The sequence below is a fragment of the Petaurus breviceps genome, unplaced genomic scaffold (genome assembly GCF_028583685.1).
Source record: "Petaurus breviceps papuanus isolate PSGF00001 unplaced genomic scaffold, PetGlider_PUasm1.0 38, whole genome shotgun sequence".
Lineage (NCBI taxonomy): Eukaryota > Metazoa > Chordata > Mammalia > Diprotodontia > Petauridae > Petaurus > Petaurus breviceps.
The window spans coordinates 16781197-16807052 of record NW_027186304.1 but is presented as its reverse complement, the minus strand read 5'-3'; the positions used below and the strand labels follow the sequence as shown (position 1 = coordinate 16807052).

The window sequence follows — 25856 nt, the reverse complement described above, 5'->3', positions numbered from 1 at the left end:
AATGCTTCAGGACATTTTTCTTTAAGTATTTCTTGTATTATTGTATCTAATCTTTTTTTTTAATCATGCCATTCAGTTAGTCCGATTATTTTAATATTTTCTGTTCTCGAAATCTGTTGTTTTTTCTTATGATATTTCACTTTCTCTTCTATTTTATCATTATTCATATTTTATTTAATCATTTCTTGATCTCTTATAATTTACTATTTTCACCTTGCCCAATTCTAATTTTCAAGGTATCATTTTATTCCTTAAGATTCTGGATCTCCTTTTCTAATTGGTTGATTTTCTTTTCATACCTTTCTTGTTTTTCTTGGACTGTTCTTATTTTCTTTTCTTAGTTTTTCCTCCATCTCTGTCATTTGATTTTTAAAGGCTTTTTAAAGATCTTCTTTTTTTCCTTTTTGGGCAGGTTTCCATTTGACATTACTCTTGGAGGTTTCTTTACTTCAATATCCTCCTCTGACGATGAACCCTTGTCATCCCTATTCCCATAATAGTTTTCTATGGTTGGATTCTTTCTCCTTTACCTGCATATTTTTTGTGGTAATAGCTTGATTATTTGTAATAACCTCTAGCCCTTGGGTATGGGAAAGAGTGCCTCTTGCCCCAGATCTTCAGTTCTCCCCTCTAACCTGAAACCAAAGCCAAATGTCCAGCCTCCTGTAAGTGCTCGCAGCGAAGGGCTTTCTGCCTCCACTGGTTCTGTACCAAATGTGTGCTGGTTCCTTCTCATCCTGCCACTCTTTGAAGCACAGCTGGGTCTGGTGATCCTGATCAGCAGAGCTTCCCTCAATCTTCCCAAGCTCAGATGCCCAATTTCCCTCACTAACACTGGTGGTAAAAATTCCTCTGCCTGGGGCTGAGGCAGCCTCTCAAACCAACTGTAAGGTAATATAATTTGAATTTGAAAATCCCTTTGTATTGGCAAAAGTAACAGGTACTTAGCACATAGTAACTGATCAAGCCTCTGTTGGGGAAACAGAAGCTATGAACTCCTGTCTCCTGTTACTGATGCAACAGGAAGGGGTTGGCTGAAAGAGGCTGTGTGTATATAAGGAAAAGCCCCAGAGAGGCACAGTCAGAATTTCCTTAAGATTGAGATCTGGTGGGAGAACAACTACAGAAGAATAGTGAACTGAGTCCTGAAAACTTGTGGTGGTGGATCTTCTTCTGAACAGGAGCCCAGGAGCCTGGAATCTGGAGCCAGGAGCCCTGGAGCCCAGGAGCCAGGATCCCAGGTGACTGAAGCATGGCTGGGATTCTGAGACATTGTTTGCGGTTTGGTTGAGCCTTGAATTCCCTGGAGAAGAAATGATGAAGGATCTGACATGGATTAGATCCTGTGAAGTTCCCTGTGGATCAGGACCTGCCCAGAGAGCTGGTCAAGGAACTGGGAGCTGTCTGCTATTGAACCCAAGTGAAAGTCTGGTGAATCCAGGTAGAATCTGGGAGCATGGAAAGGGATCCAGGGAATCTGAGAACAGGTCCCAAGTCAAGATGAAAGGACCTCTTCTTGGGTACTGAGTAATTATGGAATTATAGTTTACTAGTGATCTAAGGGGTGGAGGGGTTTTATGTATGACACTTAGTAAGACTTTGCTGAATAAGTGACTTATTGTACTTTGAGTACTTTAAGATATTACTGATAAGTGACTGATTGAGTTAATCAAGACTTTTCCCCAACAGTGGAAGACTTTGACTGTGTACAGACTACTGCTAAGTGACTGAGTTAACTTGAGTGACCATTTTACAGAGTGAGTAAGAGCCCCAGAGTTGGGATGACCTGGGATGGAATCTGGGCTCAGGCACTTAGCACCCACCCAGAAACACCTGGCCATGTAACCTTGAGCAAGTTACTTAACCCCAATTGCTTTACAAAAAAGTGACCATTTTACTTTGAGACTATGTTGTCAATATTATATTGTGATTTTCTATGATAAGTTGTAATATTGTGAATGCTGTACCTTGATTTCCTGTGGATGCTTTGCTTTGCTTTTGTTATGGAATAGAGTGATCACCATACTGAGTAATCAGAATCTTAAAAGCTGTTCAGAGTAGCAGTTCTTCTGGACAGCTTCTGTGCATGGCATTACACCAACTAACCCAAAGTATGCAGCTTGTTTCTTAAGAGGCTTGTCACTTGCTGTTAAAAGGGAACCTATCCTGGAGGTGTTTACTCTCCATAGGGACCAAACCTTGTCCTGGGATTTTTCTTTTGATCTTCTCAAATTGTCCCTGGGGGACCCAGGTTATTCCCCTGTTCTTATTTATCCCCACACAAACTTTGTTCATCCTAAGGTACTATTTAACTCCTTTGTGGGGGAAAATCTTGAAAGCTTGGAATTTTTTTACTTACTCTGCCATCTTCCCAGAATGCTCTCCCTCAAAGTCATCCTTAAAACAATATTACTGTTACTATATACAATGTTCTGTTGTTTCTGCTCATTTCACTCTTCATTACTTATGGACAAAGGGACTGCAGTGTCCAAAGCTTGCCTAATGGATAGCTTCACCTGGAATAATGCTTCAAGGTTATATTCCTTAGAAATAATTGTCTTTTTCCCACCAAAGGCTTCAAGTTATAGTGGAAAGAGGCCTGGAGTTTAAGTAAGAAAAATGGAGTTTAGTTATGGACTTTAGCATGCACTTGATGTGTGATTATGGACAAATTACTTGACCTCTCTGATGCTGTTTTAATATCTTCATCCATAAAATACAGAACAATATTTCTCATATAACTCACCTGGCATATGATCTTACGAGAAAAGTAACATGGTTATCTAAATATGTGCCATTTTGTATCATCCTTTGAAGGAAGCAGTTGAACCTCTTCTGTAAACACTGAAACAGGATTGTGGCCAAGAATTATATGAAAATGTTGATTTCTTCAAAAGGAATTTCCCAGTTTCTTTTAAGCTCAAATGGCCTGGGGGAAAGGGTGGGGTAGGAACTTAATCAGGCAATCCTTTCAAAGACTGTTCCTGGTCTGCATAAAAAAAAAAAAAATTCCCTTATGAAAATTGCTGTGGCTGGCTCTAGGCTTCTCCTTTCTTGTCTATACCATTCTGATTAAATATTCCCAAGGAATTCTTTGTTCCTGACATGGCCAGAACTCTGGTTTGCTATTTTCCCAGCTGGGAGGTTCCTCTCAGATCTTAGATCCATATTCCCCAACAAATATTGGGGCTCCCCATAGAAGATTGAACAGGATGTCTAAAGCCCATTCAGCTGCCAGTGACTGGGCTGCTTTCTGTTCCAGAGAGACCTTGGCATGACCACAAGAACTAACATACACTTTATAACAGATGTCCTCGTTTAAATGTGGCATCCTCAGCTAACGTGGGGGGAAGTGCTTGCTTTTTGGCTGCATTATGAGTCACTCAGACTTTTTCACTGAGCAGGTAGATAACTTCTCATTGTTGAAGACCCAGTGACAGTTGTTCATGGACTTCTAATCCAGGAGATTTCACAAAGATAATGTCCAAGGTAGGTTTAATGGTTTGGCGAACTCTGTCTTCTATTCCATCACTTTCTTTACAATAGAGCCAAATCAACCCATCTTACCTTAGGTAGCCTAAAAATTACTAATATTACATGTCATCTTATAATAATACTAGCTAGGGTTTATATAGCCCTTGAAATTTTGCAAAGTACTTTATATTTGACACAACAACCCTATGAGTTTGGTGTCATTAGTATCCTCATTTTACAAGTGAGGAAATGGAGGCTGAGAAGTTAAATGAACTTCCTGGTGTCACAGAGCTAGTGTTTTTGTTGTGTTTGAACTCCAACCTTGCTGACACCCAGCTCAGCATTCTCTCCACTCTGCCATCTGAATTGTAGATAGGATTCATCTTAAAATTCAAAGCTTTTTTGGTGGATTTTTTAAAAGAGGTAAACCATGTGAATACTGTTATATAAATGTCCCAAATTCATTAACTTTCAAATTTTTACTGATGTTATTGTGGCTACTACTGACCCATATCCATTTCTACTTTAAATAGGGCCCCGGGTGTTAATTTTGATAATTCTCAGTTCCTTGTATGTTGAACAGAATTTGTTCTTAATTAGATTCATACAGTCTCCATCAAAAAAAAAGGGGGAAAAACCCTCTCTCTGCTTTCATCAAATTAGGTTCAGGAAGACTTTCAAGTGCATTACATAATGACTAGAAAAATCTATACAGAATCTAATAAATCTGGAGGAGTAAAGATTCTGCCTCTGGAGGAAAGAGGTTGAAAAGAATCTGAGTTTCTTATGGCATATGCAACATGGAATACATTCATTAGCCATCAGGTATTTCACTAGCAAAATTCACCACCCCCTTTCTTAAGTTTGCTGCAGATATAGATCCTCATGTCCTTTGAAAATTCCTATAAAATGAATATATGAAATACTCTGTAGAATAGTAGCATAGCCCAGAGTCAGTCTCAGGAAGGATTTTGAGCTTTGATCTTTGGCCTTGCCCAAAAGCTAGTATAGGGAAATTCTAGGCAGACCCTGGGGGCATGCATAATACATTAACCATGATTTTAATAAACCTATCCTGTAAGGAGAATTGTGGAATAACTAGCAATCCCATAAACCAGTAAGGAATACTGGTCCATTGAGGCAAAATGTGTTCAACCTCAATCTATCAATGCACATTCACTAAACATATGCTATGTGCCCCGTACTGTGTAGGATACTACTGATACAAATATAAGAATGCCATTATCTCTGCTCTCAGTGAGCTTAAATACTAGTAGAAGAAACTGTCAGGATACATATAAGTATAGATAGAAAATATAAAAGAATAACAATAAATCAAAAAGTGTTTGTATATATTGCCAATTTAGAATCAGAAAGGCTTCATGTAGAATTAGTAACTTGAGTTGTAAAGGAAGAGAGAAAGTCTTTGAAGGAGTGTGTGTACTTGAATAGAAGTTTCAAATAAGTGTTTGAAAAATCTTATGCCGTGTTATTTAGCCTGTGTGAATTTGGACCATGTTAATACTCCCCTGAGCAAAATATCCTGCAAGCCAGAGGGGAAAAAGTGAACGTGCTTCAAACTGCATCTCTATGGGTGCTTTTCAGCATTCCTAACATTATAAAACTACCCAATGCAGAGAGTACAAGGTGAGTCTGGAGCCGTACTACCTCTTTCCCTAAGCAGAACAAATTCCCTCAAGTTCACTGTGTTGATGTAGAGTTGTATTGCAGTTGAGCATCAAAAAGGAAATATGGTATGAAGTTCTATAAGGATCAAGCCTGATGGGAGAGAAAGGAAAAGGTCCGAGAGTTGAGCCCAGGTTTCTGATGACTTAGATCTGGCAGGGGTGATATTTCTCTAGAGGTAGATTATTGTTAGTGCTCTTTTTGAAGCATCAGTAAAATCATGTCCTATATTTCCATGGTGGGTAATAGGCAATTTAGTAGTCCAGAGGAGGTAGACTGATGGGCTCTGTTGTGTCTCTCCTGTGGAATGGTTAGGCAACTTTAGAAGCTATATTACAGAGTGGTGCTGTGCAAAATGTTTCACACCTCATTAATGCTGTTTCAAGGAACAGGGGCCTAGTTTCTGTGGATAGCATAGGTAGTTTGCCCCTGTCCTGTGGGCTTACTCAGTCGAAGTTTCTAATCCTATAGTTCATTTTGAAGAAGCAAAGAAACTTGACTTACACAGCCCTCCACCCCTAGGGAATTAATGGGTAGTAGATATAGATGAAAAATAGTTGTTTAGATTAAGATTATGCCAAATCTCTTTAAATCAACAGATTGTATCTGAATGAGATTAGCACAATTTCAGTCTCTCTTTTTTTTAATTCTAATGACTTCACCACCATGTTGTCATCCTAGATCATCCCTCTGTCATGTTGGTTGTCATTGGTGAGTACCTTCTAGGGGCTCTGCTTTGTGGATGTGCCCATTCACAGGCTGGCAACACCTCATTTCCCTCCTGTGCTTCTGACTCTCCAGATTTATAATCATGATCTTGCCTTCCCTCTGGATACTCCTCTGTCCTTGTTTGCTTTCAGGCCCCTTTTGTAGCTTATATTTTCTCATTAGAATGTAGAGTGCTTGGGAATAGGGACTGTCTTTTTAATTTTTATTATTTGTATCCCCAGCAAGTAGCACTATGCCCGGCACAAAGTAAGTGCTTAAATGCTTATTGACTGGTTTCTACCCTGCCAAAATAACATTTGTAATATCATCTACATAAGTAAAATACCTTAAGAGTCATAGACAGGACTGAAGGACCTTCAACTTTTGTTAGAGGTGTGATATCACAAAGACACTCAGAATTTGTTTTGGGACCTATGTCACTGTTTGACTTTGAGTCAACCTCACTATATCCATTTCCTTTTCTAAAAAATGGGGATTTTTCTTACAAAGCTCAAAATCTTGTTGCAAAGATTGAAGAATAAAATGTGTAGAGAAAGGGCTTTCAAAACTCCAAAATGTAAATTAAATGTGGATTATTATGATCATTATATTATGTGGAAGAAATCTGTGCTGATTCATACCCTCCACTTCATGTCTTTCCCTTCTTAGAGAAAGATAAGAATAATATAAAATACCACAAGCCTGACTTCTCACTGTAATGTATAAAATTCATTTAAATATTATTGGTGCTTCCAATACTGATATGCTCTATCAAATATTGGTTGAATCATTGTGAATCGGACACAGATTACAACAGATGTTTGGGATCAAATACTAAACTACTCCAATTCCACTTCATGTTGTAGAAGACATTTAGGCATCTCAAATTGTAAAGGTAATCACATTGGCATACTATAACCTGCTAGCACAGGTTCTTTGATATTCTTTACTAGGAAAGATAGATGTTTAAAGGGTCAACATTCTTTTTAAATTACTTCCACTAGTTCAAGGAAAAGTCAGCACCCCAAACTTTAGAGAAAATACAAAGAGAGAAAATACAAGGAGAGAAATAAAGACCAACAGACAGGGCTCTGACTGCCTGAATCAAAGCAATATTGCTGGATATGGCCTCGGACACTTAACACACACAAAAAACCTAGCTGTGTGCCCTTGGGCAATTTACTTAAACCCAGTTGCCCTCCAAAAAGCAAAAAAAAAAAAAAAAGCAATATTGCTATATACTTTACATACGTCTTTGCTTTGAGAGATCCTTTACATCTGAGCAGCTGAGGAGTTCTGAACATACTGCCACTCAGAATCTCAACCAGGGAATTATAAGATCCTTATCATAAGCAAGCCCCCAAAACACAATACTAACTGAGAGTATATATACACTTCTCAGAGCCAGAAGGCATCATAACCCTCCTGACTCAACCTGATTAGAAACAGGGAAAGGTGTGAAAACCTTCCTACAAGCAAGCCTCCCCTGAGCAAGTTTTTCTTAATGGGCTCCACATGAGGCCTACTAATGGGCAGGGAAGATATTAAATTCCATTAACATTAAATAAATTCAACAATTACATATAACCGGCATAAAGCATCTGCAGAATCCTCTTTCATTCTTCAGTCTTTCACCACGCCAAGGACCAGTCAATTTCTACTATATAGTGAAAAAGGGTAAGAGGGAATTGAAAATAAGGAGAGGCAGAATTAAAAGCAACAAAGGGGATGGGAAGATGGTTATCAGGTGGAAGAAAGTCTGCTCTGAATTTGAAAACATTTTTGTCATATAAGACTGACGTTTGGGTGCCTTAATCAATTCATGAATACAGCCACAAGGAAAGTGAGGATGGACATAAAGTCTGAGTGTTGAAGGTTGCAAAGAAAAACAAAGAAGAAAAAAGCTTAGTACTGCTGACGATCCTTGAGATCTTATGTCCCCATCCCACAGAGAAAGGCTAAATTCTATCTGTTCTTGAATCCTTCATCTAATCACTGCCCCTGCTGGATGCTACCTGTAGAACATTAGTTTGAAAAACATCCTTTGCTATTCCCTTAGAAGACTGGAAAGGTGGGCCTGGTAAGCAAACTGAAGTTGCTAAGGGGAGGGGGACAGCAACATTTTGGTAATGGCTATTGGTGAGCAAAACCGTAAGTCTGGGAAGAGCTGTTAGTATTCAGTTGAAATTATCTTACATATTATTTGGTTTTTTTAAAGTTTAATCCATGCTACAAAGGAAGATGCCTGATGGGAGATCTGCGTATGTCTTCCTGTTTGCTCATGTGATAGATTGTATTATATCAGTTGGGGTTCACTGAAATGTGACAGAGTCAGAGAGGATATGGGATTTCTAGTAGGAAGTGGCTTAAGAGCTATTGTGACTGGGTAAATCTATGCTAAGGATACTTTGTAGGGAATTAATGAAATAAGTTCAACAATCCAGAGAGAGGCAGAATTGGGGGATAAGTCTGGAGAATTATAGAAAGTGCACTAGATGGGAATGGAGTATATCGTAATGACTACAGGACTTCAAAGAACATGATTCTTTTGAAGAAAAGGCTTTGGTTTTTTGCTAACATTGTGACCTGATGGAAAAGCACTGCCACTATATGTGCTAGGTGCTGGGGAAAGAAAGGCAGAAATAAAATCACCTGTGTCCTCAAGAAGGCACATTCTACTGGAGAAACGATTTGTATGTAGAGCAAATTATACATACAGACATACACATATATGTGTATATATATTAGATATATGTGTGTATGTGTATGCGCACACACACCAACCACAAAGCACTTCCACTGAAGGAAGGTTGCTAATTCGGGAAATCACAAAAGGTATCTAATAGAAGTTGGCACCTGTGTGCCAAACGATGGGGAGTAGGAGAAGGAAGATACAGAGATTCTAAAAAAGCAGAAAAAAGGAGAGTAATTGATCATTCCAGGTGACTGAGACAGCCTTTCAAAGACATCCAAGTGATAGATGGAATGGCATAGTGTCACCTAACCAGTAGGTTAGGTGAATTTGACTGCAATATAGAATGTATAAAATTGAGTAGTGCAAAACCAGTTTAGAAAGACAGCTTGCAAAAACGTCATAAAAGCCTTTAAATGTTGAAAAGAGGAGCCGGATTGATATTTAATTACAACCTGCCATATAGCTAATGCTATACTGGTAAGAAATGGCATTTGAATTTTTAAAAAATGATTACTCCAGTTGGTGAAACAAATTATGCATACATGAAACAACTAGGAAAGAGAAGTAAAGAGAGAAGTACCTGGGAGTCACAGAAGAAAGAGTGAAGATTTTCACTAAATCCTACTTCCAAAGACTTACTCTATCACCACTGGTAAGTCATTTTAGTGTGGCCTGCCTCAGTTTCCTCAACTGTAGGGATCTATCTCCCAGTATTGTTGTGAGGATGAAATGATATAATTTATAAAGCACTTAACACCATACTTGGTACATAGTAGGTTTCATTTCCTTCTTTCCATCCATGACAAACATTAGGCCTGTTCTCAGACATAGAGGTTTGCTTGTATGGTCTTTGAAATTGTGGTAAGAACAACATGTATCAGGGACCCTGTCATTTAGTTCATTCCTCAAAATTCAATGAGTCTGTCGTTGAGACTTCATTGGCCTATGTATCTAATGTTTAAGACAGATTTCAGGCAATCCTGTATGTCAGCCTACATTGATTTAGGTCCCTTACCACCTCGTCTGGCACACAATAAGCACTTAATAAATGCTTACTGACTGACTGACTAACCTTCATACTTGATGTATATCCCACAACAAAGCAAGTTACCATAAGCTGTTCTACAGATGGTATATAATCCTATAAAGAGGCAAGAGAGACTGGATCTAACCAATTTAAATGATGCATCCTTATGGAATGTTCTTTCTATGCCATGGCTAAGCTCTTTTTCTTAACTCTTAAATTATGCACTAGTAACATTCCATTCATTCTTGAACCTGAATGTAGCCTGAGTCAGGATTAGCCTTGTGCAGTTATCCTTTGAGAACATTCCTACAGTCCTCCCTTTTTCATGTGGTCATTAATTTATAATGAGTCTCAAGGTAAAACAAAGACTGAAGATGGCATCAAGTTTGCTCATGAACTGCATTTCTGGTTTAACTCTTAATTTTCCTGGCTCTCCAAGTTCTAAAGCATGCTACAGTGGCAAGATATATCAGTATATCACTAAATAAAAGGGACCTAGAATAAATGTTTAATATACTCATAGAACATTTTTAGACTAGAGACTGTGTCAGCAGAATTAAGAGTTAAATCAGAAATTTGGGCCATGAACTAACTTAATAACAGCCTAGCATTTTTTTTTACTAGAATAGATCATAATGTAGTAGAGAGGAAAGTCAGTCAATCCTCACTCCTCATTGGTCCCAGGAGGACACTGCTCTGTACTAATGAATGACAAATGGAGGGTAGAACACTTCAGGGAGCAAGATATGAATTATCAAAGAATAGATAGAATTGTAGGTTTTGGACTTCAAAATAATTTAATCCAACCCCCTGATTTTACAAAGGAGGAAGCAAGCCCGGAGAAGCTAAATCTTTTATCCAGTGTTACATAGAAAGTTAGTGATGTATCTGTAACAACAACAAAAAAAATCAGGTTTTTCTCATTTGACCATTCTTTTCTATTACATATGCCTGATTGGTCTGGATAACAGCCATAACCAATAGCTTTTGCTATATTAAAATTTTTCATAGTATTTGAACGTAAAATATGGCCTGTATCTAGACCAATATGGTACATTTTGATTTACAGGAAAAATAACATGGGTGAATGACGATGTCATAGGCAGGACTTATGGCCTAACATTCTCTCATACTAATGAAGTATGAGAAAGTTAGGGAATTTATAAAGAAACAAGTAAATGACCAAGAGACATACTTCCAGCTGAGTTCTAGGTATTCCTGTTTAATGGGGTTACTGACCTCAAAAGCCTCACTGCTGTTACAGCACAGGTGAGTTAACATGGTTTGAAGAATCTTAATCTGTACATATCCTGAATCACTGGTATTTAACTTTATAGTATACTTTTTCTTCACACTAAATTTGCTAGGAATGTTTTACAAGTGTTTGAAGTTTAAATTGCCATTTTATAGATATATCACTCTACTTATTTCCAACTGGGCTTAATATACCATGCTTACCACAAATTCTCTCATCTATGAGCCAGCTTTCTAAAATAGCAATAAACTTGAAGTAAATTTTAAAAGTAAATATCAGCTCAATTCCAAGTGCACAACAGAAATAAGCAAAACAACTAAAAACTTAAGAGCTAAGAGTTATATCCTTTTCTCTCTGTAAACAATAGTTCTTTCAGACTTTCTGAACCTTGCCATGATGAACAAAATGTTCTTTTTCTTCAAGCAATGCACTTAGATGGAGAAGCAGTAGTACCAAGAAATAGCACATACCTATGGAAATAGCATTTTCTTTCAGACCAACAAATTTATATAATAATAGTGTTTAAATGTTTGAGAATGCTTTCCAAATATTAACTCACTTCATTGTCACAGCAACCCTGGGAGGTAGGTACTATTATTATACCCATCTTACAGATAAGAAAACTGGGATAAACAGTTTAAATAATTTGCCCAGGGTCACAGAGTGACTAAATATCTGATGTCAGATTTGAACTTAGGTATTCTTGACTCTGAACCCAACACTCTATCCTCTGTGCCACCTAGCTGCCACCTGCTCCTTCTCCTCTACCTCCTTGTTCTCCTCCTCCTCATCATTGTCAATTAGCAGTGGCCCTTCTTTCTGTGATGGTTCCCCCTAATATTTTCTAGATTATTCCTAAAATAACACCCACTTACAATCATATCACTTCTGATTCTCTGCTTGGTATGGTCTAAAAGAACTTGTGTTTCACTGTCACAGTCCCTAAATTCCAGTAGGTATTCAAAGTCACGAAGAATAATAGCAATAATAGTATTGTGACACTTTAGGGGGTCTGTAGTCCCATAAATATAGGTTTTACTTCTGCAAGTATCAATAGCAACTATACATGCCTTTTCTGCATTTTTGTTGTCTGAATCTGAGTTCAGTATGAGAAAGTGGAAATATTGCCATTGGACACAAAGACCCTGGCTTTGAATTTCACCATTACTACCTATTACCTTTGGCAAGGCATACCAACTTTTTGGAGCTTAGTTTCCTCATCTGTAAAATAGGGGGTTGGATTAAGGGAGGTCTGAGATGTCCAGTACACTAGCAGTTCACATCCCAATTCACTCGCTAGTTAACTTTGAATTAATCACAATTTCTAAACCTCAGTTTCCTCACCTGAAAAATTGGTATGTTAATAGCACCTACCTCCCAGGGTGGTTGTGAAGATCAAATAAAATAACATGTATAAATAAACCATTGTATAAACCTTGAAGGTAAAGTTGACAATCTTTGGCAACATCTTGGCTTTGGGATTGGAGTGGGAGAAAAAGGTAAGAGGTAGTTAGAAATCCAAGAAAACTCCTAAACTGTAAACTTGGGGGATTAGGAGCATGATGTCACCCTCTGTAATAATAGGGAAGATAGTGGGCGGGTAGATGGAAAAATTAGGAATTCTCTTTTGGACATACTGAGTTTAAGACACCCATTGGATATGTAGTTTGAGATGTCTAAAGCACAGTAGGAGATGCAAGATTGGGGGTCAGCAGAAAGACTGGGACAGGGAAAGTAGATTTAAGAATCAGTAGCATTAGAGATGACAATTTAATCCATGGCGATCTAATGAGATTACCAAATAAAGTATTATAGAGGGAGAAGAGAAGAAGACCCAGAACAGAACCCTGAGGGACCCACATTTAGAGGTCATTATCTGGAAGAGGATCCAGCAAAGGTGACAGAGCAGGAGTTATCAGATAAGTAAGAGGAAAACCAGGAAAGAGTAGTGTCCTGAAAACTCTAAGAAGTGATCAACTGTGTCAGCAACTGAAGAGAGGTCAAGGAGAATGAGGAGAGAGAAAAGGCCTTTGTATTTGACAGTTAAGGGAATAAGCCACAGGAGGTTTGAGGAGGGATGAAAAGGTTTGAAAGAGCCACTGTAAAGAGTTAGATAGGGAGGTATAGTAGGGTTGCCTAGAAACAATAAGGGACTAATTGAAAATGGATAAAATAAATTTGTAGTCTAGTATTAATCTTTAATATCTAAAACTACACTGAATCTACTCCCCTTAGTAGTCATTTCTTGAAACTATTTGTGGGTGTTTACACCTCCTCCTTAAGCATGTGATTATTATTATTATTATTATTATTACTGCCAATCCTACTCAAATTCTTTTCCTTTGTCTTAATGATAGCTCCACAACCACAGCTGTACCTACCTCACTTTGAGGCTTGAACTAATATTTATAATCTCTGTTGATATATTTCAAAGGAATAATTGCTATTTGCACAAATTAGTTGGAGAAATGTTAGCCTAATACATTTTAGTAATATTTCCACCAAAATATTTAAAACAATAGTGTTATTTTAAAAGTTATATTTGAACTATCTAGAATTATTCACTCATAGATAGTTCTATATAGTTGAAGTTTTACTATAAGTACACTAATCTGCTGCAATATTTAATTACCAAGAAAGCTAAGACCAGATCCACAGTTTTAGGTTAAATGCTAATTATTCAGGTGGGAATAAATGAAAACAAATCTCACTTCTGATGATCAGTAGGCTGATGATCTCTAAACATGTATCATTTTGATGGAAAAAAAATTGATGGATAATTTCTTAAAATTTTTCTTCCTTCATGGAATTATTAAACTTATATACCTAACATAATAATAGTAGCTAGAACCTTATTTTGCTTCAAAGTTTACAAAGTGCTTTACATAGATGAAGAATGCATACATAAACAGTAGTTCAGTAGTTCTAAAAAAAACCAAACAAACAAATCTGGTGGTTTTTGTGAACTGCAAGCTCAGTATGAGACAGTACTGTTATGTGTCAACCAAAATAGCTAATGTGTTCTACGGCTGCATTAAGAGGAGACATAGGGAGATAACAGACCCACCGCATTATGCTCTCATCTGGAATATCATGTTCAGTTTGGGGTACTACACATTTAGGACATTGATAAAACTGAAGAATATCCAGAGGAGGGAAACCAGGATGGTGAAAGGATCTGTTGGTTAAAAGAGCTGTATATATTTAGCTTGGAAAACAGAAGTCTTGGGCAAGGTGGAGGAGCAGGGGGAATGGGATTATGGTTTTTAAATGGATTTCGTGTGAAGAAAGATTAAACCTGTTCTGTTTTGCTTTAAAGTGCCAAACCAGGAACAAAGTGTAGAAGCTGTAAAAAGGCAAATTTCGGCTTGACATCTGGATAAAGTAAACCTTTCTAACATTTAGAATTGTCCAAAACAAATGCTTCAAGTGTTCATGTGCTTACCTTTCCTAAAAGACTTTAACAAAGGTTTGATGATCCCCTTTCAGGTATATAAAAGTGGAGAAATTGTATATCAGTTGGACTAACTGGTCATTGAGGGATCATCCAACTTTCAAATTCTGTGATTCTGTAAATCTATGTTTATAGATTGGGTTTTGGAAGACACCTAGGTAGAAAGAAGAGGCAATAAAAATTAGGAGCAAAATAGAAGACAATTCAGTTTAACTTCATAAAGTATTTTTGATATATATGATACACACAGACATATACATACCTACCTACATACCCATATATACGTATGAATACACATATACTAATTCACATATATGAGAATATATGCACATATAGGCATATACATACACACACATATATATCCATATATATACATACATACCTATGCATAGAGATAGACATATATTATACACATACACATACACATAAATATATCCATCCATCCAACTCTCTCTAGATGTATATATGTATGTGGATAGAGAGATAAATAGTATAGGATATTTTCAGGGAACACTAGAAACTTTGGTGTGAGGGCTGCTGAGTCATTTTCACGACGGATTTCCACCTTTGGTGTCTACCTTTTCCACCTAAATCTCACCTAAGGCTCCAAAAAGCTGTACCATGTACAGCACCACACCCTGGTAGCTGCTTTAGCAGACAGACTAAACCAGGTTGAGGGTAACCAAGGGATCTCCAACCCATCGGTGAATTATGGGAGTATCTACCCCAGGCATGTGAAGTCTTCTTCTGTTGGAATGGGTGGATGAGAACAATTTGTTCCAATGGTCATGAAGGTAGCTGGAACAGGTGCTGTGAGTGCTTAGAGTTTGGTTAGACATTGAAGACGCCAAGGTCATCCACTACATTTTGAGCCATCATCAGTCATCTTGACTCTGTCCTGCCACTAGACTGTGATGACTATGGAGAAGAGAGTGAGGCCAACATCATGCATCTCTGCTTCACTTAAATCCAATTTATGCATGAATCAAATAACATCACCCATACCGTTTTTATGTATCTCAAAGTCCTGTGGTGACAGGTAAGTGATATAACTGCAAGTACAGATACAATGGAAGCTTTAGTCACAACTTTGCCTACAAGTGGCCTAGGCCATAAGGTCATCTTCTCAATGGAAGCCGCAGTGGGATTCCATAGCACCCTGGGTATCTGAGCAGCCTTTTAAGGACTGCACTACTCACCTCTTGGTGTGAGGAAGGGATTAGAAAAAGTGCTCTAAAAATTGTCTGCTTAAACAACCCTGGCCTGATTACCATGGCAGGTGGGGATCCCACCCTGTGTTTGAAACACACAAAAAATGAACAAAACCTTCTGCAAAGGTGATTCCACTCACCATCAGCATGGAATGTGCACACACTTATAAGCAACACAAAGTCCAGAAGTATTGAAAGACGAACAGTTCTTTTTGCAAGAGAACTCAGTAGGTATCTCATCCAAATAGCAGCCCTGATTGAAACAAGGCCGGTAAATGAAGACCAACTTACTGAAGTCAAAACTAGATACAATTCTTTTGGAATGGCTGCAGTGAAGGGGAGTGGTGAAGTTGGTGTAGATTTTGCAATCCAAACTAATCGAGTGACTAAGCTTGTATAGCTACCAAAAGGAGTAGAAAACAGGCTCATGACAATGTGATTGCCACCATCATCAGTACCTCTACTCCCACCATGACAAACCCAATGAGGACAAAGAAAAAAATGTATGAAGGCCTGGAGGCCCTTATAATCAATGTGCCAAGAAGATAAGCTAATAATTCTGGTTGACTTTCATGTTTGAATGAACTCAGGGAGCCTGGGGGGGCGGGGGGAGGAATGGAATTGGAAATGGCAACAGCAATGGTCACTTACTACTGAAGACTTGTGCATCTCATCATCTCATCACCAATACTGTCTTTCCTTTACCTAAACACAATAAAACTTTATGGATGCAACCTTGCAACAAACATTCACTTTTAAAAGACTATGTGATTGTAAGGAGAAGACACAGAGAGGATATGAGAGTAATGAAGGCAATGTGTTGTGCAGAGTGATGGACTGAACATAGACTAAACTAAGTATGACAATCACAGGGCACTCTCTCTCTTAGTCATCTCTGGCAAGATTCTTGCCAAGAGTTCTCCTTAGTAGGCTTATTTTTCACCTGGAAGATGATCATCTTCCTGAGAACCATTGTGTCTTCAGAAAAGGCTGAGGAACCATTGATATGGTGTTTTCTGCCTGAAAACTCCAGGAGAAATGCTAGGAGCAGAGCAGAAGTCTATATACAATGTTTGTAGATCTGACCAACACATTTGATACTGTCAATGAGGGCTTATGGAAAATTCTGTCAAAATTTAATTTCCCAGAGAAGTTAATCATCATTGTACATCAATTGTACATCAATTCCATGAAGGCATATATGCATATCCCATGTGCTACTTGGGGAATTACTTTGTTGTTTTGATTTTTTACTTAATTATTTTTATAAAGTTTTCAACATTCACTTTTATAAAATTTTGAGCTCTAATTTTTTCCTCTTACCTGCCTCACCCTTCCCCAAGATGGCATTCAATATGATATTGACTACCTATGTACAGTCTTATTAAACATATTTCCACCTTAGTCATGTTTTAAAGAATCAGAACATAAGAGAAAAACTATGATAAAGAAAAAAGGAAAAAAAAAGAGAAAATAGTATGCTTCAATTTGCATTCAAACTCCATAGTTCTTTCTCTGGAGGTGGAGAGCATTTTCTATTATGAGCGTTTTGTAATTGTTTTAAATCATTGCATTGCTGAGAAGAACTGAGTCTGTCAAAGTTGGTCTTTGCACAATGTTGCTATTACAATCTACAATGTTCTTCTTGTTCTACTCACTTCACTAAGCATCAGTTCATGGAAGTCTTTCGAGGTTTTTCCGAAGTCTGCCTGCTCATCATTTCTAATGGAACAAGAGTATTGCATTATATTCTTATGCCACAAATCGTTCAGCCATTCCTCAATTGATGGGCATCACCTCAATTTCCAATTCCTTGCTACCACAGAAAGAACTGCTTTAAATATGCCTATACATGTGGGTCCTTTTCCCCATTTTTATGATCTCTTTGGGATACAAAACAAGAAATGCTATTGTTGGGTCAAAGGGTGTGCACAGTTTTATAGTCCTTTTGGCATAGTTGCAAATCGCTCTCCAGAATGTTTGGGTCAGTTCACAACTATACCAACAATGCATTAGTGCTCCAATTTTCCCACATCTTCTCCAACATTTATTATTTTCTTGTTTTGTCATGTTAGTCAATCTGATACGTGTGAGGTGGAACCTCAGAGTTATTCTAATTTGCATTTATCTAAACAATAGTTATTTAGAACATTTTGTTCACACGACCATAGATAGCTTTAATTTCTTCCTCCAAAAACTGCTTGTTCATATCCTTTGACCATTTATCAGTTGGGGAATGACTTCCATTCTTAGAAATTTGATTCAGTCCTCTATATATATTTACAAATGGGGCCATTATCAGAGACACTGGTTGTAAAAACAATGTTTCCCAGCTTTCTACTTTCCTTCTAATCTTATTTGTATTGGCTTTGTGCAAAAGCCTTTTAATTTAATGTAATCAAAATTATCCATTTTGCATTTCATAATGTATCTCTTATTTGGTCATAAATTCCTTTCTTGGTGTTTTACTTTGAGTAAGCATACTGAATGGCAGTGAATAACTACATTAATTATCTAGAGAGAGAGTGTAATTTAGTGGATACATTTTCTTAAGATATAAATTGTTAGGATTTAAATCAAGTTAAACACACTTTTCCCACTATTTGCTCAATGGATAAATACACTACACTGGGCATGACCTTGGAGATATGTATATACACAACACTAAGGAGAGGGCATTCCTTATGTGTCATTTTCTGTAATCTATCATAAGTATTAAACTGTTGCTATAATCCAGGGGAATGGCCTTGTTCATGTTCAAAGTCACTGTCACCACATTCTCTCCTTCCTTAGAAACTCTTGTGGATTATCCAAGTGGGAAAATAAAACAAGTAGAGATGTATATAGGTAGACTAAAGAGGAAGGAGAGAAGCAAATGGTAGGGAAAAGTGTTGGGAAGAGTTCTTGCTGATGGGATCTCATACTATAACAATCAGTTGGGCTTTCTATTCCAGCTTTATTGACTCTGCCCATGGTATCAATCCCAAAGTCTTCATCCCAAAGTTATGGTTGAGATTGCCTCTATACCTTACCTACATTTTTTCAACATACAACAGGCTTTTTGCCTTAAATATTTTGTTATGCTTGTTAGTAGGGACCTTGGGCAAAACTGTTCTAGGGTGGCCCTGCCCTTTTCAAAGGAAAAGAGAGATATCTCCAGGGTGCTTATCAGTTTCTGCAAAATCAATTGCATTGCTGTATAAGAAAATAAACTCATCTTTTTTTTTTTATTTCAGATAGCTCTGAACCTTACATCATTTTTGTTAATTGAAACAAAACCATGCACACTGTGGCTTGTGGCCTATTTAAATGATTAAAGAAAAAAAAGTTAATTGTGACTGGACAGTACATAATTTTTTGCCATGCATGCTGATTTTAGAAAATAACCATTTCGTTATATGCTACTCTACAGTAAGTGGAACAGATTTTGGCACAAAATAAAGGCACCATCCAAGTGGTTTCATTAAATATTTCTGAAATTTATTAATTATAAGCTTCCATAGTGTAAAACCACATAGCTGCAAGTCAATGAACAAATTAAAATGTACCATTCACATTTTTCCTCATGAATTTAGACTAGGAGATAATATAATCATTGGAAATGTCCTTTAAAATTGGTATTCTTGGGGCAACTAGGTGGCCCAGCAAAAAAATCCTACTGGCCTTGCAGTCAGGAGGACCTCAGATCAAAACTGGCCTCAGACACTTAAAATTTACTAGCCATGTGACCTTGGGCAAGTCACTTAATCCTAATTGCCCTGCCTTCCCCCTCTAAAAAGCAAAAAAATGGTATTCTTTAACTCTTCCCTTGTCTGCTACCTGGAGTTTCCTCCTTTTTTCAATTTGTCTCTCCCTTCATTGACTGGATATTAGTAAATTATATGACTTTGTGTTAAAAATAATATAACATCACATAGTTTGTTAGATGGAAAAAAAATGAAAGAAAACAGTTTAAAAACAATCTACTCTTCTATCAAATTATCTCCTGAAATTTCTATGAACTACCTATTTCTTAGAGTACAAGGGGAAATATCCTGAATCACTAATACCTACATATTGTAGAGAAAGAGTGAAAGGAGAAGGTGGTGTGTATGTGTGTGTGTGTGTGTGTGTGTGTGTGTGCTTTTAGAACATCAGACAAACTTTTTGGAAGGAAAATCAGAAGCCATCTAGTCCCAAATATAAATTTTTAAAAATCCCTTCCACTAATGTGTACACATGCATACATAATATGTGTGTATGCACACACATGGGTATAAATACATATATATTTGCACACATTTCACTATTCATTTCAATAATATTCAATATTATTCTTACAGTACAATTACTATTCCATCACATTCATATACCACAACTTGCTCAGCCATTCTCCAATTAATGAGCATCCCTCAAATTTCTAATTCATTGCCATCACAGAAAGTGCTCCTATAAATATTTTTATACAAATAGGTCCTTTCCCCTTTCCTTTAATCACTTCAGGATACAGACCTAGTAGAGGTATTACTGGGTAATATTTGAATGTTTGATATTCAATATTTGAAACTATAAAATAAGGATGACAATACTAGTTGCATTATCTCACATAGCTTTTGTAAGTGACCTAAAACTTTATAGGCATGTCCTGGAGTCAGATTGGACCAGCTCTGGAGAACTGATAAATTTTCAGTGCCAATATACATATATTTCGTACAGCTTCTCTATGGTTTTGATTTATACTACTACTTCTCTATATTGTGAGAGCTTTTCTGTCCATGCAGTTTTATGCTTATAAATATTCAGAAAGTCAATATAAATCAAAAAGTTGTACTTATGTCTTTCAAAATATTTTTTTTGGCTGGACAATTTTTGACAATGGTTTGTGATTATGGTAAGGTTTTGATATATTGGTTGAAGTTTTCTGTGATATTTTGCTATTCATTTTTTAAATTTATTTTAAAAATTCATTTAATAGTTTGAATTCTGTATTCTTTTTCTCCTCCAAGTGATATCCTTACCCATTGAGAAGGAAAGTAATATGATATCAGTCATACATATGAAATCATGTACAATATTTCCATATTGGTCATGTTGCAAAACAAAAGCAAGAAAAGTAAGGAGTGTAACATACACATACATACATACATATATACATCTATCATCTATCTATCTATCTATCTATCTATCTATCTATCTCTCTATCTATCTATCTATCTGTCTCTCTCTCTATCTCTCTATCTATCTCTCTATCTCTCTCTCTATCTATCATCTATCTATCTATCTATCTATCTATCTATCTATCTATCTATCTATCTATCTATCTATCTATCTGTACAGCTCATCTGTTCTCTTTCTGGAGGTAGACATTTTCCATAGTGATTCCCATAGAATTGTCTTGTGTTAATTTATTAATCAGAGTAACTAAGTCTTTCACAGTTGATCATCATTAAAATAGTGCTGCTACTGTGTATCTCCTGGTTCTGCTCACTTTATTCTACATAAGGCCATATAAATCTTTGTATGTTTTTCTGAAACCATTCTGCTTGTCATTTCTTACAGTACAATTACTATTCCATCACATTCATATACCACAACTTGTTCAGCCATTCTCCAATTGATAACTCATTGCCACCACAAAAAGTGTTCCTATAAATATTTCTGTACAAATAGGTCCTTTCCCCTTTCCTTTAATCACTCCAGGATACAGACCTAGTAGAGGTATTACTGGGTAAAAGAGTAAACACATTTTTATACCCTTTTGGGCATAGTTCCAAATTTATTCTACAATGTTTGGACCAGTTTACAACTAGACTGACAAAGAAGTTTCCTTCTTTACTTAAAAAAAAAACATTAAATTAATTAACATATTTTACATTTTCAACATTCATTTCCACAAAATTTCATGTTCCAAATGTTCTTGCCATGTCTCTCCTCCCCCTCTCACCCCAAGATGGCTTGCATTCTGATTACTTCTTTCCCCAGTCTGATCTCCCTTCTACCACATCCCCCTCCTTGTCATTTCCCGCTTGTTTTCTTATAAGGCAAGATAGATTTCTCTACCCCATTGCCTGTATATCTTAATTCCCAGTTGCATGTAAAAGCAATTTTTAACATTTGTTTTAAAACATTGTTACAAATTCTCTCCCTTCTTCCCTCCCGATCCACCCTCATTGAGAATATAGGTTATAGGTGTTCAGATATGCAAAACGTTTCCATAATAGTCATGTTGTGAAAGACTGACTCTATTTCTCTCCATCCTATCCTGCCCCTTCCCTCTTCCACTTATTCTATTTTCTCCTTTGGCTCTACCCCTTTTCAAAAGTGTTTGCTTCTGACTACGCCCTCCCCCAATCCGCCCTCCTTTCTGTCACCCTCCCTCACTTATGTCCTTCCCTCCTTACTTTCCTAGTGGGTAAGATATCTAAGTCTCAGTATGTTATTCCCTCCTTAAGCCAAATCTGTTGAGAGTAAGGTTCACTCATTCCCCTCTTCCCCTCTCTTCCCCTCCATTTTAAAATCTTTCTCTTGATCAATTCATATTTTCCTTGGAAGCTTTTGATTTAGAAGTTTTTAATTTGCTTTCTTCTGGTTGTATGCTTTAATCTCCTTTGTCACCAAAGTAAGATTCTATAATCTGACTTATTTTATACTCATCTTCCCAGTCAAACACTTGACTTTCTAATTCCCGGTCAAGGCAGGACTATGCATCCTGTGGGTGTTAGGATAGTACTGCCCTAGGCTTCAGGGGTTTGGTATCACCCTGCTGCATCCCCCACTGTGTGTGGGTCTAGAGCTCTGGAAGCAACTGCTGCTGCTGTTGCCACTGCCACCACCTCCGCTGCCCTGTTTCTGGGGCAAGATTGTACACTAGTCTTGCACCCAGCTCTCACAGAGATCCCCCTCTGCCCTTCCACACTGTTCTCAGCATTTGTGGGTTGAGAAGTCTAGAAATCTCTACAACTGCCAGTGATTGAGTTCACTGAGGCCTGCCTACTCCAGCCTTGTCTGCACCTGCTGCAGCCCTTGGCAGACTGGCACACCACTCCCACCCCAGTGTGATATGCCCTTCCTTTTTGCCTTCCAGGCTGTCTTGGATGGTAGATGTGTTTCACTTTGTTATTTGTGTGTTCTGCAGCTATAGAATTTGTGTAGAGTAATTTTCACAGATATTCGGTGGGGTTTGTGGGCAAAGTCAAGCAAGTCCCTGCTTTTTCTCCACCATCTTGGCTCCCCCCATCCTTGTCTAATTTTTAAAAAAATATACTATCTAGGCTTTTTTATTTTTGCTTTTTGCTTTTTGGAGGGCAGTTGGGGTTAAGAGGCTTCCCAAAGTCACCTGGCTACTAAGTGTGTCAAGGGTCTCAGGTCAGATTTGAACTCAGGTACTCCTGACTCCTGGGCTAGTGCTGTATTCACTGCACCACCTAGCCACCCCATATCTAGGCTTTTAAAAAACAAAACATTGTCTTCAGGTAGTCTAGTATTTCTTTAATTATTTCTCCTCAATCTATTTTCAAGGTCAGTTGTTTTTTCAAATGATAAAGTCCATATATTCTTCTATTTTTCATTCTTTTGACTTTTTCATTGTTTCTTGGTATCTTATGGAATCATTAGCTTCCATTTGACCAATTCTAATGTTTAGAAAATCACTTTCTTCAGTGAATTTTTATATGTCTTATTTCCATTTAGCCAATTCTACTTTTTAAGTAGTTTTTTCTTTAGTGAATTTTTGTGCCTCCTTTACCATTAATGCCAGTTCTATTTTTAAGGTGTTTTTTTTTTCTTCAGTATTTTTGTTCCTCTTTTACCATGCCTTTTGTTATCTTTATCACATTTTTCTCACATTACTTTCATTTCTTTCCTAATTTAACCTCTTGAGAATTCTTGTTGTGTTTGTGTCCAACTTGCATTTTTTTTCTTTGAGGTTTTGCTTGCAGCTATATTTTCTGATGTCATCTTCTTCAGAGTTTGTCCTGGTCTTCCCTACCACCACAGTATTCTTTTAATTATCTGGTTCTTTTTTGTTATTGTTGCACTTGTTGCTCACTCATTTTCCCAGCCTATTTCTCGACTTTGAGCTTTATGTTATGTTGTGCTCTACTCACCTAGATATTAGAAGGCATTGTCCCATGCTTCAGGGATGTTAGGGGTGTGTGTGTGTGTATGTGTGTGTGTGTGTGTGTGTGTGTGTGTGTGCGCGCGCACATGCACGCTACTGTTTTCAGAGCAAACTCATGGAGTCTACAAGTTTTACATTCTTTCAAGTTGGTGTGACCTAGGGAAAGTTATGGCCACTGCTCTCCTGGTTCGTGCTCTGGTCTTTACCCAGGAAGGGCCCCCGATCTTGGGAGCCACAAGCACCAGTCCTCATCTTAGTCCTAGAATCATGACTAGGTCCCCTATTCCCCTGAATCAGGAAGCAGCAGAGTTTCCATCCTCCCTGGAACTGCAGCCCAGAACAATACGGCTGCCAAATAGGACCCAGTCTTGCCCCCTTTGTCAGCAGAGGTTCCCTCATAATCTCTTTACAACTAGTTGTCTGAATTCATTCTCATCTCTGGACTGAGAGCTCCTGAAGCTGCTACTGCCACCTCTAAGGACAGCCACTTATGTTGCAACTGAAGGTGCTATCGACTGGCCCCCAATCTCATGTCATAGACCTTGCCTGCTGACTTCCTAAGTTTCTTAGTCAGAAAAAATGCCACTCTCTAACTTTTTATTGGTTCTGCCTCTCTATAATTTGATTTGATGCATTATTTCAAAGTTATTTGGAGAATGCTGTAAGAGTTTGGCTAGGTTGCTGCCTCCATTACTCCATACTATCTCTACCTCTCCAAATTAATAAGTTCTTTATAGAATTTCTAAATTTCTTCTTCTGGAACAAGTATCATTAAAAAAAAAATCATGGGGGCGGTGAGGTGGCTCAGTGAGTAAGAGCATCGGCTCCAGTGTTGGGATGACCTGGAGATCAAATCCCAGGCTCAGATACTCAGCACCACACCCAGAAACAACTGGCCGTGTAACCTTGAGCAAGTTACTTAACCCCTATTGGTTAAAAAAAAAAAATCATGGGCATCTTTCTGGTGCTCTGTTTTCTGTATTCATCTTGAATATTCAAAGCAAAATGATCATGTAAAGCTAGCTAAACATTTTCGTGATTTTCAAGGGTGAACTGTAAGTCAAGCTTCATATAGTTGCAACTTCATTATGCATTTGCTTTCCTGGTCATCAGTAAACCAACACCATTTGCTACTGGTTCACTAAACAATGATTTTTCAATCAGTTGATCAATGAATATTTATTAATCACTTAAGTATTCAGGATGATAATATGATCTACCTAAGTTAGGACTCACAAAGCAGAGTTTCCAAGCTTCTAGCATTATCTCCTTGAATTAATGAGGAAACAAAGCCAGATTTTTTTTCCTTTTGGAGGGCGATTGGGGTTAAGTAATTTGCCCAAGGTTACATGGATAGTTTTGTGTGTGTGTGTGTGTGTGTGTGTGTGTGTGTGTGTGTTTGTTAAGTTTCTGAGGCTGGAACCAAATTTGGGTCCTCTTGATTCTGGGGCCGGCACTTTACTCACTGTACCACCTAGCTGCCCCCACAAAGCCACATTTTTGTGGAAAAATAAAAGTAGCAAGAGAAAAAATAAAGGTTAGACTTAATGTTTAGGATTTCAAATTAATTCTATGCCATATCTATGAGTATTTGAATATACAAACATAAAACACATACATACATTATATACATATATGGGTATACACATACACACATAGGTAGGTACACATACAAATTGTACAGATACATTTACACATGGTTAGATATGTGTGAATATATATAGATATAGATATGAATGTATGTGTGCAGTGTGCATTGTGCATGTATATTAGCTTCAGGTTTCTATGTATCTTGTGGTGAATTTGGCTATTGTCTGGTTTTGGGAATTATCCCTGCAATCATTTTTATTGAATCGAATCAATGCAGTTTGAACTCTGAAATTCAAATCCGGGTAAAAAAAAATCCTTTCTTCTAATCTCCTGTTACCTGGAATCACTGAGCTTCACACAACTCTAGTTCTAATCCATTAGAGTTAACAACTTTCAGAGCCATTAGAGATAACAACTTCCTCATCACAGTTCCTCTTGCAGCCCCTCCTGTGAAGAAATTATATGCAAAGCAGATCAAAGGAAAATAAATACATTCATTCTGTTGATAAAATTGATCCAAAATCTAAAAACAGATTCTTTGGCTAAGTTATGAGACACATTTTACTTCATTTGACAGAAGCCTAGTAGGGTCTCTTATAGTAATGTGTTTGTGTGTGTGTGTGTGTGTGTGTGTGTGTGTGTGTGTGTGTGTGTGTGT

At 37.5% G+C, this 25856-nt stretch overlaps 1 long non-coding RNA gene across 2 annotated transcripts in view; it reads left to right on the top strand.

Annotated features, from left to right (window-relative positions):
* Positions 1 to 465: 465 nt before the first annotated feature.
* Positions 466 to 25856, top strand: part of LOC138170007 (uncharacterized) — a 63885-nt gene continuing 38494 nt past the window's right edge. Inside the window, exon 1 of one of the 2 annotated variants that reach the window (XR_011170504.1) lies at positions 466 to 1441. This is a non-coding gene — a long non-coding RNA (uncharacterized lncRNA). Of the gene's footprint in view, positions 1442 to 3076; positions 3490 to 25856 lie in introns of those variants that run through there. The other variant, XR_011170505.1, reaches the window with a different exon arrangement.